This window comes from Echiichthys vipera (assembly GCF_963691815.1).
Source record: "Echiichthys vipera genome assembly, chromosome: 3".
Lineage (NCBI taxonomy): Eukaryota > Metazoa > Chordata > Actinopteri > Perciformes > Trachinidae > Echiichthys > Echiichthys vipera.
Genome location: NC_139828.1, coordinates 32,752,931 through 32,766,982, shown reverse-complemented (window position 1 = coordinate 32,766,982; position 14,052 = coordinate 32,752,931).

The window sequence follows — 14,052 nt, the reverse complement described above, 5'->3', positions numbered from 1 at the left end:
TGCTGCCTTCTGTCTCTCAGCCTGGCTTCCTGTAGCCAGCTATCTCGTTGGCCCAAGCAGCTTTGAAAGACTCCTTTCTTCTACCCCTCCTGCTCTTTTGCTTTTCCCTGTCATCTTTCTCCTTCTGCCTGAGGTTACTTTTCAGTGTCCAATTGTCTGAGACTAAAACTGCCTGTATTGGGAAAACCGCACTCAATGGCCCAAAAATGTAATTGGTCAACGCAAGATTCACCGTAGTTTTGTTCATGTACTGGAGATTTGGGCTTAGGGCTACGCCTTCGTCGCGTTTGCTTTGAGTTGGCCCCATCTCGCTTAGTTTAGGTCTGTCTAGACACTGGCGTGTCAATTATGTGCTTCATTGTTCCTCTGAGGATGCTATTTCTATGTTTCACTGGTAGTAAGTTTGGGCCTAGCTTACCTTGGTTATGCTAAGCTCATCTTTAGTGATATTGAAATCAATTGAACCGTTAACTCTTTAGCTTTAATGCTAGCTAGTTTAGCTTTAGCTATATTGGTAATGCTAACTTAGATTATGGCAATACCCACAGTATAATTTTGATATGCTATTTTTCTCAATGCTAATTAGCTTAGCATTAGCTATGTTAGTTATGCTAAGCTAGTCTATGGTAAAACCCACAGTCTTAATTGATATGCTAGGTTTTTTTTTGCTCAATGCTAATTAGCTTAGCATTAGCTATGCTAGTTATGCTTAGCTAGTCTATGGTAATAGCCAAAGTCTAATTTGATATGCTACTTTTTAGCTCAATGCTATTTAGATTAGCATAAGCTATGCTAGTTATGCTAAACTAGTCTATGGTAATAGGTGCAATCAATCATAAATGCTAACACTTAGCTTAGCCTTTCTGGTAGCTATGCTACTAGGGCCTATAGCTAACTGCTAGTCCCTCTCAGCTGGTGCTATCTGTTGCACCCCCCTCCTAACTGGCGGTCTGCCAAACCACTCCTGGCAAAAGTGACGTGTACCAAGAATTTAAACTACACAACGTTTGATTCAAAATGGCGACCAGGTTTTAAAATGGCGGGCCTCCAAGCCACGCCCAATACCTAAATTTCAACTGCGCCCCAACTACAAAATGGCGATTGATAGTACAAGCACACCTATTTCCGACTTTCTTTGCTGTTCCAAAATGGCGATTGGCCTTTATAGCCGCACCCAACTTTTGAATTTCAATTGTCAAAATGATAACGTCCGCAAAACTTCATTTGTTTGATTCACAGCATGTATGTAACAATTCTATTTTGCTTCTTCTTCTTTTTTTCAATTTGGATCACAGCTGAGTCATATTAACCTTTTTTACTCGGAACCATGAAAGCCAGCTGCTCAACATGCTGATAGCAGTTTGCCAAGGCACATACATTATCTCAATTGGTCATCTGGTCAGTCAAAACATGTCTCACACGCACACACACACATACGCGCACACACACACAGGCCTGCAACATTCATTCCAATGCAAACATCCTTGATAAAAGTGGGTCAGTCAGTGATTTACCCGTTTTTACCCGTTCAATGATTTTCTAGAATCCAGTTTATGGATCTACATATATATTTATGGGTTATAGATAGGTTTTTACAGATCTATATATTTATTTATTTTCGACAGTAACGTTACCTTATTAATTGTTGCTTTACATATCGTACATGCAGTGTTTCTATGAGTATATATATATACACTACCGTTCAAAATTTTGGGGTCACTTAGAAATGTCCTTATTTTTGAAAGAATTGGAAGAAAAAAAGTATTTTTAAACAGTGCTTTAAACTAATCTAAGTTTAAACTAATCTATACATTGCTAATGTGGTAAAGGACTATTCTAGATGCAAATGTCTGTTTTTTGGTGCAATATCTACATGGGTGTATAGAGGCCCATTTCCAGCAACTATCACTCCAGTGTTCTAATGGTACAATGTGTTTGCTCATTCGGTCAGAGGGCTAATGGATGATTAGAAAACCCTTGTGCAATTATGTTAGCACAGCTGAAAACAGTTTAGCTGGTTAGAGAAGCTATAAAACTGACCTTCCTTTGGGCTAGTTGAGTATCTGGAGCATCACATTTGTGGGGACGATTAAACGCTCAAAATGGCCAGAAAAAGAGAACTTTCATGTGAAACTCGACAATCTATTCTTGTTCTTAGAAATGAAGGCTATTCGGTGCGAGAAATTGCCAAGAAACTGAAGATTTCCTACAACGGTGTGTACTACTCCCTTCAGAGAACAGCACAAACAGGCTCTAACCAGAGTAGAAAGAGAAGTGGGAGGCCCCGCTGCACAACTCAGCAAGAAGATAAGTACATTAGAGTCTCTAGTTTGAGAAATAGACGCCTCACAGGTCCTCAACTGGCAGCTTAATTAAATAGTACCCGCAAAACGCCAGTGTCAACATCTACAGTGAAGAGGCGACTCTGGGATGCTGGCCTTCAGGGCAGAGTGGCAAAGAAAAAGCCATATCTGAGACTGGCCAATAAAAGAAAAAGATTAATATGGGCAAAAGAACACAGACATTGGACAGAGGAAGATTGGAAAAAAGTGTTATGGACGGACGAATCGAAGTTTGAGGTGTTTGGATCACACAGCAGAACATTTGTGAGACGCAGAACAACTGAAAAGATGCTGGAAGAGTGCCTGACGCCATCTGTCAAGCATGGTGGGGGTAACGTGATGGTGTGGGGTTGCTTTGGTGCTGGTAAGGTGTGAGATTTGTTAAGGGGTTAAAGGGATTCTGAATAAGGAAGGCTATCACTCTATTTTGCAACGCCATGCCATACCCTGTGGACAGCGCTTGATTGGAGCCAATTTCATCCTACAACAGGACAATGACCCAGAGCACACCTCCAAGTTGTGCAAGAACTATTTAGAGAAGAAGCAGGCAGCTGGTATTCTATCTGTAATGGATTGGCCAGCGCAGTCACCAGATCTAAACCCCATTGAGCTGTTGTGGGAGCAGCTTGACCGTATGGTACGCAAGAAGTGCCCATCCAGCCAATCCAACTTGTGGGAGGGGCTTCTAGAAGCATGGGGTGAAATTTCTCCTGATTACCAACAAATTAACAGCTAGAATGCCCAAGGTCTGCAATGCTGTAATTGCTGCAAATGGAGGATTCTTTGACGAAAGCAAAGTTTGAGGGGAAAAAAATATTATTTCAAATAAAAATCATTATTTCTAACCTTGTCAATGTCTTGACCATATTTTCTATTCATTTTACAACTCATGGTGGTAAATAAGTGTGACTTTTAATGGAAAACACAAAATTTTCTGGGTGACCCCAAACTTTTGAACGGTAGTGTATATTCCTGTGGGAGTTTTCACAAGCGGAGTTTTCACCCTACCGACTGAATTACTTAATTTTGTTTCTAGTTATTTATTGCTGTTAAAAACAATCTCTTCCTATATTATCTTTTGCTCCCTCTTCCCTCAGCGCGTAGGAAAGGGAGGATAGTACTGTTGATGTGACCTTGAGCTAAATCAAAGCCTTTACACACTCTCCTCTTTCAACAGCTGTCGAACATGCACGCACACACACAAAGATGGGGTAGAGAGGGAAAGAGAAAAAATAGATGCACATGGGAACAACGCACGTATAGACTTACAACAAACTATCTACCATACTGTCCGGAATCACCCCTTACTTTGCTCATGAGCTAACCAGAAACGTTGCTGTAATTCACCTCAAACAGACTCGAACTGTGAGAAAACGTTTTCACAAACCATTACTACTAATCAGACTCGAACTGAAAAGAGAGCAGCTGATCAAACTGCTGGCCGGCCCTCGCACAGACTCTCACTGTACGTCAAAAAACAGAAAGACTCGAACTTCCTGCAGAGGAGGGTCCCGCACCCTCGTCTTCTAGGGCCCTAGTGGACGTCAACAAACAAACAAATGGACTCGAACCATTTGCGGAAGAGGGACTCGCACCCTCGTCCTCCGGACTTCCTCTAGAAATCAACCACCAAACAAATGGACTTGAACCATTTGCGGAAGAGGGACTGGCACACTCATCCTCCAGACGTCCTCTAGACGTCAACAAACAAACAAATGAACTCGAACCATTTGCGAAGAGGGAGTGGCACCCTCGTCCTCTAGACGTCAACAAACAAACAAATGGACTCGAACCATTTGCGGAGCAGGGACCTGCACCCTGTCCTCTAGACGTCACCAACAAAAAGAAACTCACCGGAGATTATTGAAGAGATCCTCCACCGAGGTCAGTAGGAACCAGCAGTGAGAGGACCGGCCTGCTGTTGGACGTTAGGCCCCCACTTCTCAGCTGAATTTGTGCCGAGGTTGAGGAAGGAGCTTCACTCCACTGTGCAAAGGTTTCACCGTAAGTCCTGTCCAGCCTATGCCTCCCACTCCGGGGGCCTACCCAGGGACGCCAAATTGTTGTGGAAATAGATTCTTCAATAAAGATCAACAAACAGGATCAGCTTTTTCTCCGTGGTTTATTTTGCCAAAGCATTTTCCTCTGCAGACTAAAATACGTTCATCCCTACATCCTCACAAAGTTAGAGTCTAGTAGAAATGACGATGTGCCAAATCTCGCACAGTCTTTTAGGGAGAGGGACAGGACGCGAATAGCCTTGGTTGGGTGACGTCTTTAGACCAAACAAAAACATGCCTTAGACATTACAATTCTGAACATTCTGAACCTCTCTCACCACAAGGTCTCTAACACAGGGTACAGATGCACAAATATGCCAATATATCATCATGAGTTAGTTATTTGCATTATCCATTAAAAATGTGAGACAGAGGAGACACTGAACTGTTTCTGACCTGACAAAACTATGATTATGAATTACAAATATCCAAAATTCCAACAACAGTCCGTTCTCAGAGGGATGTAAACACAGACGGTTAACACATGACTGAACTCCCTTGACAGATAATACGGCCGTAGGCTAACAGCTAGCAGCTCAAGGTCCCAGTAACATGAGACTTTCTTTGCAGAGATATGTCCTGGGTTACATCAGTGGTTGTTGACATACATGATGAGTCCCCCACCTTTGCTTTTTCCGTTCGCTTTTGTGTCTCTGTTGGCTCTCACAGCAGTGAATCCCGGCAGGTCCATGTTAACACCCGAGCTGGTTTAGCCATGTTTCCGTAAAGATGAACAAGCTGCTCTCACGGTAGATCCGCTGGTAGTTCAGCACGGACAGCTTGTCGATCTAGTTCATTATCCATGATTACGGAGGGAATCAATGGCTTGTAGCGCCTCTGATTCTCCGCTCGCTCGGCCTTAAGCGTCGCCCCAGCCTTGCAGCCCCTGGTTCTCCTCCTCAGCTCCGTACCCGACGGGGTGTCGTATCCCAGCTCGTCCCTTTGTGCGCAGAGCCAGCAGTTCTTCTCTTTAGTAATTGAGAAAACTGGCTCTTGGTTGGATTTTGAAGTTAGAAATATCCATAGGATATATATAGGACACACAATCTCTTCAAAAGAACAGTAAAAAAAAAAAATGGAAAGAAAGAGGTTAAAATAATAATAATAAGAATAATTACTTTATTCATCCCGCAACGGGGAAATTGAATTTTTTCACTCTTATTATTAATCATGTTACACACACAGGCCCAAAATACACACACATGCACAAATAGGATAAAAGAGCTAAAAAATGCAGATCTACTGGAGAGGCAGCCATCTCCTACAGCTCCAGAGTGGAGATGTCTGTTGTCTGTCAATGTCATCATTGTTTAAATGTGTTTTTAAAATTAATATATTTATCCACCAAAATGGACACTTTAGCTAGCGTCAATGTGGCAGAGTATATTTAAATGTTTTTGCTCAGCTGTTTTTCTTTATACAATATATTTCCAGATACAACCGTATATCTACGTGTATTTGCTGAGTAGTCTTTAAATAGTACACATTTAATTTTCATAATTTCAGATCACCCCAATTTAATTTATTTCTAATTTGAAGATAAAGGCACACGATCATCCAATGGTAGGTTATATAGGGTGTTGGTTTGGGCTGCGTTCTTCAGTTGGCAATTTTTAAAGTTGCCATTTTTTATGTGCTGAGTCATTGTTCAGTCATGCGCATATATTACACAGAACTTAGTTGCTGATCAGTCCGTGCTACAGTAACTGACGGTGGTGCAGTTGTTAAAACAGGCTCCGTGTACAGAGGGTGAAACTCTTCCTCAGCAGTGAACCAGTGAACCAGTGTACCAGAGTTGTATGTTACGCTAATTCACTGAAGAGGGAAATTTTGATGATTATCAACCAGCTGACACGAGCCAGCCATTATTCTTTAGTCGGTGAGCGGCGTGCTCCGGTTGCCGGCTCCGTTCACCTGCAGTGACACACACACCCTGTAACGCTAGTGCAAACTACTGTAGCTCACTACAGTTAGCAAAGTGCAACCGGACGCTCTATTTCCAGCAGCCAAATGTTCCAGTGAAGTGTGATGAAGTGAAAACACAGTGAGAGGGTCAAAGTCCTAAGACTTTAACACAGACAACACCCCAAAACAAGTCACGGCTATGTTAATGTCCACACTGCTGTGGATACACACAAAACTCTGTTTACACACATCCTGATTGACAGGTGGCTGTGTAGCCCCGCCCTAAAGCATCTGCTGCTTTATGATCTATTTTACTCTAAATGGGATCATAATTTACTAAATAAATGGCATTCTGTATTGAAGAAGACTTGAAACAAGAGATTGAGACCATAAACTGTATGAATCATGGTTAAGGTGCCCACTCAGACCCGGAAGCATGCCTGTCCACTTATTTTATGGTTATAACACATAACACGTCCACTATGAAATTAAGACTGTTGTTTCTTCCATTGCCTGTCTGTACTCATCTGGGCTGCTCACATGTCCCACCTGGTAGGCACTGCACCTGCTGCAGCCAGTAAAATGAACATGTTTAATGACGCTACTGCATTCACGAAGAGCTCAGGTCAAATGAGAGGGGAAACAAACTGTAAGACGAGTTTGGTGAGTTTTAGTTTCTTTCTGTCCAGTTTGAATGAAGTGTGTTTTGATGAAAAACCTTAACCTCGTTAAGGAGGATTTTGTTGTTTTTCCAGTGTGCTCTTCAGCGGACACAGGACGGCAGTAGTCCAACTGGAAATATTATGTCCGCCGTGGCTTATGTAAAAACTGGAAAAACGCACCTGGAGATTTTCATTTTTATTTATCAGTAGGGCCGTGTTAGAAGGTGTTGTTTCACAGCTCTTGTAGTCAACTGGCAGGGTTTCTGACAGCGGTAGTGTTCATGTGGGTTTTTTTTCCCTCTCGCAGGCTGTGTCTCCCAAAACCAGGACTGTCCAGACCTCTCAACTGTATATTCTCTATTCTTCTATTTTCCTGTGCTGGAGCTCTTTTAAGAGCTTGATGGCAACATATCCAGAAAAATATTGAATGTTTTATTTTTGGCTTTTCATTTTACCCTCACACACATTCAGAAAGCTATTTTTAGTGACCAAGCACATTGTTTTTCATTGTCTCTTTATATTCCCCACTAAATTTATTAATACATGTGAATTTTGGTCATTGATAGTGAAATTAATTCAGTCCAACCTGCATTAATAAAGGTCTCATACAGAGGCTGTAGAGTGGGCAATGCAGCTTTGATTCATCGACCAACATCATCTGGAGATATTAACAAACACTCTCCATGCAATGTCTGGGTGACACAACTGTGAACCATCAGCTAGACGTCTTCCAGACGTTTGTGTGCTATCTAGGAAGCTAGCTGACATAGCAAAATATAGCCTTGAGTGGAAAACATCAGCTAATTAATCCTGACTTCCGGGGCTGATCTGGCTATCCTAAGCCTGGCTTGATGGCTGTGTCTCGGCTGCGCGGCATAAATCTCCCATTGCTTGCTTCATGGTGTTGGCTGATGGAGAGATTTGTAGTGTTTTATGTTATTCAAAGTATGATTGCAACTCATTTTGCAGCATTCTATTAGCATGGTGCCCATCATTCACTCAGCATCGCTAATACGATCTTTCTGAAAGTCACACAGAGAACCTTTAACTGATGGTTGAGTGTATAGTCTGGTTATTATACATATCCTAAACCACTGAAGGGCCATGTCTCAATACAATCTACTTCCAACAGGTAGCACAGAGATTTGAACCCAAGCTTGGGGCTCATGAGGCTGGTCAGCATCCATCAAAACATAATCCATCACAGTGCAGCTGGAGGCTCCTCTTTTCTATTAATTGGATATGCTTTTGCCCCTCTGTGTGTGCATCAGAGTGAGCGCTTCACTGCAGCTGGCTGCTTCATTCATATTTTGAACATTGTCAGACTTTGATAATTCAGATCTTACACTGATCAAAAGACAAACACAAACAGAGAAATGCATGTGCTGTGTTTCTTCTCACATTATCAATCAGAACAAAAGCTTTCACTAAAAAAAACAACCCTGGATGGAGCATGGAAAAACTGACACTACTGTGTTTTGTAAATGACCAGGGTTAAAGCCAGACTTTTAAAGATCATCAGTAAACTCATTACCTGTGACTCCATGTTTGATGTGCAGTGTGTGATTGTCGGACAGGAGGTTGAGGGGCTGCACAACCCTATGAGCAGCTGTATGTCAATGCCTGTACGACCTGGGCAGGAATGAGGACTCAGATGCGGAGGAACACAGGTTAAGCTGGCATTTATTCTTAAATCCGAAATTGGAAGCACTGAGCTAATAAAAACATAAACCAAAAGTCGCTCTGATCAGGAGGAAAAACAGGGTGAACAAAAGGGCATTAAAAAAATCGAAATCACTTTTCTGCTGGAAACTCAATTTCCTTGTGGGAGTCATCCCAAGTGGTCAATAAAGAGAAGTCTAAGTCTATGTCTAAGACACTCAGTTAAAAAAAGAAAAAGAAAACAAATCTCCACAGGCAGAGACGCTGAAGAAACTTGAAAGTTACTGAGCAACTTGCAAGTTTTTTTTTACTAAATGTACGCTTAACCTTTCTTGAAAATGACCATTTGAAAAGTAAATGTAGGCTTTTATATGGTTTACAAGACATATGGGCCTAAATCAGAGGTAAAAGCAGCTGTTTTGAGCAGTGCTTCTAAAAAAACTTTTTTTTTTCAACATCATAGGTCAAACGCATCATTTTACACAGGAGAAGGGAGTCGCGTTCTTTGACTCCGCCTGAGCTCAAGGCGCAGTAGCTGCTGATAGTGAGTATTAGTGGTTGTGACTCAGTTAATTTGTACTTTTTCTTCGTGTCCATCATGGTGAATTATTGTGTTTGTGCAGGATGCACAAATTCCAACATGATAAGACATCGAATCCAATGGAGCTAGTTTTCGTGGATCCGTTGTGTACAGGCTAAGAGACGGGACTTTGCTTTGTTAATGTTTGCGTGTTTTTAGGAGTTGCTGCTTTACAGTCATGCTTAGCCCTGGGACACATCTTCAGTTGTGTCGTCAGATCATGGGGCGTTTCGGCCAATTATCACAAGACACCCTCAGCTGAGGCAGGCCCACCCCAGGTTGATCAGACCTGGGTGGCTGGCTTAGCCGCCCAGATGGTGTCGCTCCTCTTCATCCACAGCCAATGGCTCGTTCTCTCGGCAGTGTTGGCCAGCTCTTTGATGGCCTGTCTGTGATTGTGTCCCCTGATTCCGACCTCCCTAAGGAGCTTCGCTGTCGAGCTGGCCACAAAACCCCTACAACCGACCTCCACCGGGCGCACCCTCGCCTTCCAGCCCCTGTCCTCTGCCTCAGCCGCTAGGTTGGAGTAGCGAAGTTTCTTGCGTTCATACGCTTCTTCAACGGCATCCTCCCAAGGAACTGTCATCTCAATGATGTGAACGAGCTTGCAGGTGTTGGACCATAGGACAAGGTCTGGACGTAGGGTGGTCGTTGCGATCACCGGGGGGAACAATGGTGGGTGTTGCCGCACATCCTGGTTGTTGGTGGTCAGGGCGTTGATGGAAACCCTCTTGCACTCAAGCTTATCAGCTAGACATCTGAGGACCTGGTTGTGTCTCCACATATAACTGCCTTGAGTGAGGCTGGTTTTACAGCCCACCATGATGTGCTTAAGTGTTGCTGGGGTCGTACACAGGGGGCACGCAGGGTCCTTTTCAAACCACTGTTGCAGGTTTATGGGAGATGGTAGCACATCGTATGTTGCTCGAACGATGAAGCTCAATCGGTTGGATTCCATGCCCCAGAGTTCGCTCCATGTGAGCTTCTTCTTCTTAACACCCTCCCCCCTCATCCAGCGGCCCTGTTTGGCTTGTGCTACGGCTTTAGATCATCTGGTTGCTTCCTCCTCGGCGCACCTCCTCTACACCATGGTTCGTCGCTCGGTGGTAGATGCCTTTCGCCAGAGAGGAGTTACAGTTCCAAGGCCAAAACCTGCTCTGCCTTGCTGGACATGGCCCACTACATCACGGTGGAGAAGAGCAGACTTGGCCTGTAGGACAGCTGTGGCTGGGGTCCACCTCCTCCCTGTTGCCAAGGTGGGAGGGGCACCTCTCACTACAGGGTCCCGGGAATCAGTGAGGGACATCTCCAGCCTCACCTTTGCACACTTGAACTCTTCAACCAGCTGAAGATGGGCAGTGACAAGGCTCCGTCACTGTGTAGTCCAACGCTGCTGAAGCACCTTGGGAGTCCGAGCCACTTCCTTACATGGGAGTTCACCAGCCTTTCCAAGCGAGTATCGTGGCATATAGAGACCTCATACATGGTCAACGGCCATTGGAGTCTGGGTAACAACCCAAACTGGAGGCACCAGAGCTTCAGTTTCCCTGGTAGTGCAGTGTTGTTGATCTCCCTAAGGCCGTTGGCTGTGTCCTGCTGCAGTTGTTCAATTTGCTGGGTGTCAAAATATAAATGAATTAAAAGATCTCAGCCATTAATCACTGCCATTAAAAACATAATGTTATAAACTTTGTAAAGCTTTGTATAGCTGGGCTGTTGGTTTGCATTAGACTGTACAGGTGTATCTAATCAAGTAGCCATTAAATGTATGGCTTCACGTTTGTTTCACAATATAATGTAATATATATAATGTGTATAATATAATGTGAAACTCTTTTTATCCCAGCTGTCCAAGTACAGCCCAGGATGGTCACTGTGGGAACTCAGACATAAGTGTTTGATAAATAAACATCAACTCCACTGCCCAGTCCTGCTCACAGTGATAATGAGTCCTCCTGTGTTTTCATGGACCAACCTGGGCAGCACAGTCTCACTCCCAACGCGTCAAAAACTGAAGATCGGTCAGGACCTTTGGCGTTAGTTACGGACTAAAAAGGTCTCCTTAAACGTACAAACCCGACGCACAGGGCTTTCAACTCATTCCAATGTAGTCCGTTCGTGGCGATATTTGAAGTTTAGGGCTCTCCTTAAACGTCCATATTTGAAGTTTTGGGCTCTCCTTAAACGTCCATATTTGAAGCTCATGGAAGTCCTTAAATGAGTTGAAAGCCCCCTGCGTCGGGTTTGAACGTGGGCAGGACGTATGCCTCTTTTCGCATGTGTGCATTGTGGGTCTATTTGATTACATCTTTTTTCATCGCTTGACACACGGACTATTAAAGGTAAGTAGCTAGTAATAAATAGTTCTAAAAACGATTTGAGAACGATCAAATGTGTAAATCATTGCATTCTATGTCCTGTCGCCGTCTATTAATGTAATAGAAACTAGATTATTATCGCCTGTATAATGTTTTAAGAGCTCAGTTAACATTCATTTAACTAGGCAATAAAGCTAGTCAGCTAGGACGGACAACCCTTAACGTGATATTTAACTTTGATGACGCTTTGTATAAATATACGTTTTCACAATAGCTAATATTAATTGAAAGAGATCGCTCATCGTTATTGTTTTAGGTGTTTAACGTTATATGCGTTTACACGCTCCCAATTAGTCTTACGTTACATGAAATGGTAAGCTAAAATGATATGTATTTTATATTTAATCTTTTCTTTTAATCAGGCTGTCTAGTTGAGATTAAAATATATTTTTAGACACCCTAGATTACGTAAAGACACGTACAGGTGCAAAGCCAGGAATACATAAGACACGGTAGAGGACAGACAAAACAGGTGTACCGTCAAATATGTGACCCATTTATTATGTTTGTGACTATTTGTGCATGTTTTAAGGAAGAATGCATTTGTTAATATAACACCTAACGTATTTTGTTTTCAATAGACCTTTTCAACGGAATTCCATTGCTAGGCAACAGCCTTGTTCCTTGTTTACTTCCTGACAGCTGGTGTCATTCACATACACTGCAACAGGAAATAAACTAGGACTGTTTTGGAATGTTTAAGTTTACATCTTTGAAAAAGTCTATAGGTATTTCTTAATTCATAACACGCATTTATTGTTACCTTCTAGAGCCCTCAAGAAACTATCACATATACAGTTTTTATAAATTGACTTGGAAAAAAAACTAATTTGGGGACACAGGTCCTCAGTAGTATTATGCTGTAGCAGTTTTCTTTGAAGGCCAACATGTAAGAGCACTGCATTTATTGTGTTAATTTATTATTCACTGGTAACACAGCATGCAGTGTTCTCATTTCTTATTTCTGTTTCTGTCTCCAGATGCCTACTCAAAAAAAATGCATCACATGCAAGGAAACGATTGGTGTGGCCAGCAAGATGTGTAAGCAGTGCGGGGCCAAGCAGCCTTACAAAAAAAAATTAGAAAATCAAAAGAAGAAATTTGGTCATGATTGGAAACACAAAAAAAAAACTGCAGCATCAACAAAATGTATGATGCAACAAATTTACTGGTAGGTTATTTTTTTTCTTTCAGACAGTTGTCATAAATAATAAGTAATTCATTGCTGATCTTTACATTTACATTGCTATATTTCTCTGACATTATTTGCTTTTGCAGCAATTTAACACTCATCTTTGTTTTATTGTGCAAGACAATCCTGAATTCTCGATTTACTGTACCACTCCCAATTGTCTTGTCTTGTTGTCTTGTTTTCACTCTACCTAAGGGCGCACTCACACTGTCCTTCCGCACCGGGCCAAAACTGGTTTTTCGGCTAAAGCCTAGTGCGTTTGACCAGTGTGAGTGCACCCGCTCCGGGTATAACTGCGGCCAGTGGGCCGTCCACAGCCCGCCTGAGAGAGGTGGGCTTTTGTAGAGCCCGATTGCACATGTGCGAGCCAAGCACGATGCCTACGGCGGTTCTGACGTCATTTATGTGCGCCTGTTCGGACATAGTAAATAGAAGGAGGGACCATGCGCGGACATTTAACAACAACAACAATGGCGGTGAAAGGTTCACGTTGGTGTGATGCGGAGGTGGAGTGTTTACTGCAGATTTGGTCAATGAAAAGATTCAAAAACAGTTGGACAAGACGCACAAAAACTCTGAAGTCTATGGAAAGATTTGTAAACAAAGAGACGCATGGCAATGACGTCAATCAATGCATGTGACATGTGAAGCATTTGCGCGAGGCCCAGGCAGTGTGAGTACAAACGGGCCTGGGGCGCGGGGGGAGAAGGAGGGGGGACAAGTACCCTAAAGCCCGAGGCGCGGTGCGGAAGGACAGTGTGAGTGCGCCCTAAGTCACTGGTGAACAGGGTTATGTACTACTAGATCAGAGCCTGCTGATATTGCGTATATATAAACACATTGCTATCTATCAATTTTGGATAAAATATCCTGAAAATGAACATTTACATTGCAGGATTAGAATTCGGAAGTTGTTCCTTAACGCATATCTGACGGTCTTTGATATCTTATAGTGTGGTTTTGACCTGCTCTTTATGAAAAGTGTCCTGAGAATACTTCTGTTATGATTAGATACCATGAATAAAATTTAATTGGATAGTTTTTAGCATTAGCTGTGTTTTTAGATTAAGAAGCATGTGATGCTTCCCTTGTCTCACACTGAATTGGAATAGCTGTATTATGACCTTCCATTTATGTATCCAATTTTCTGTCTTGTGATTTTGTTTTTACAGCCGAGTGTGTCTGTCCATGGGAAATGGACAAAGAAGATGCCAGGAATGCCCTTATTACAATTAAGAGGATTTATGAAAGTCTTCTTCGCGGTAATGTAC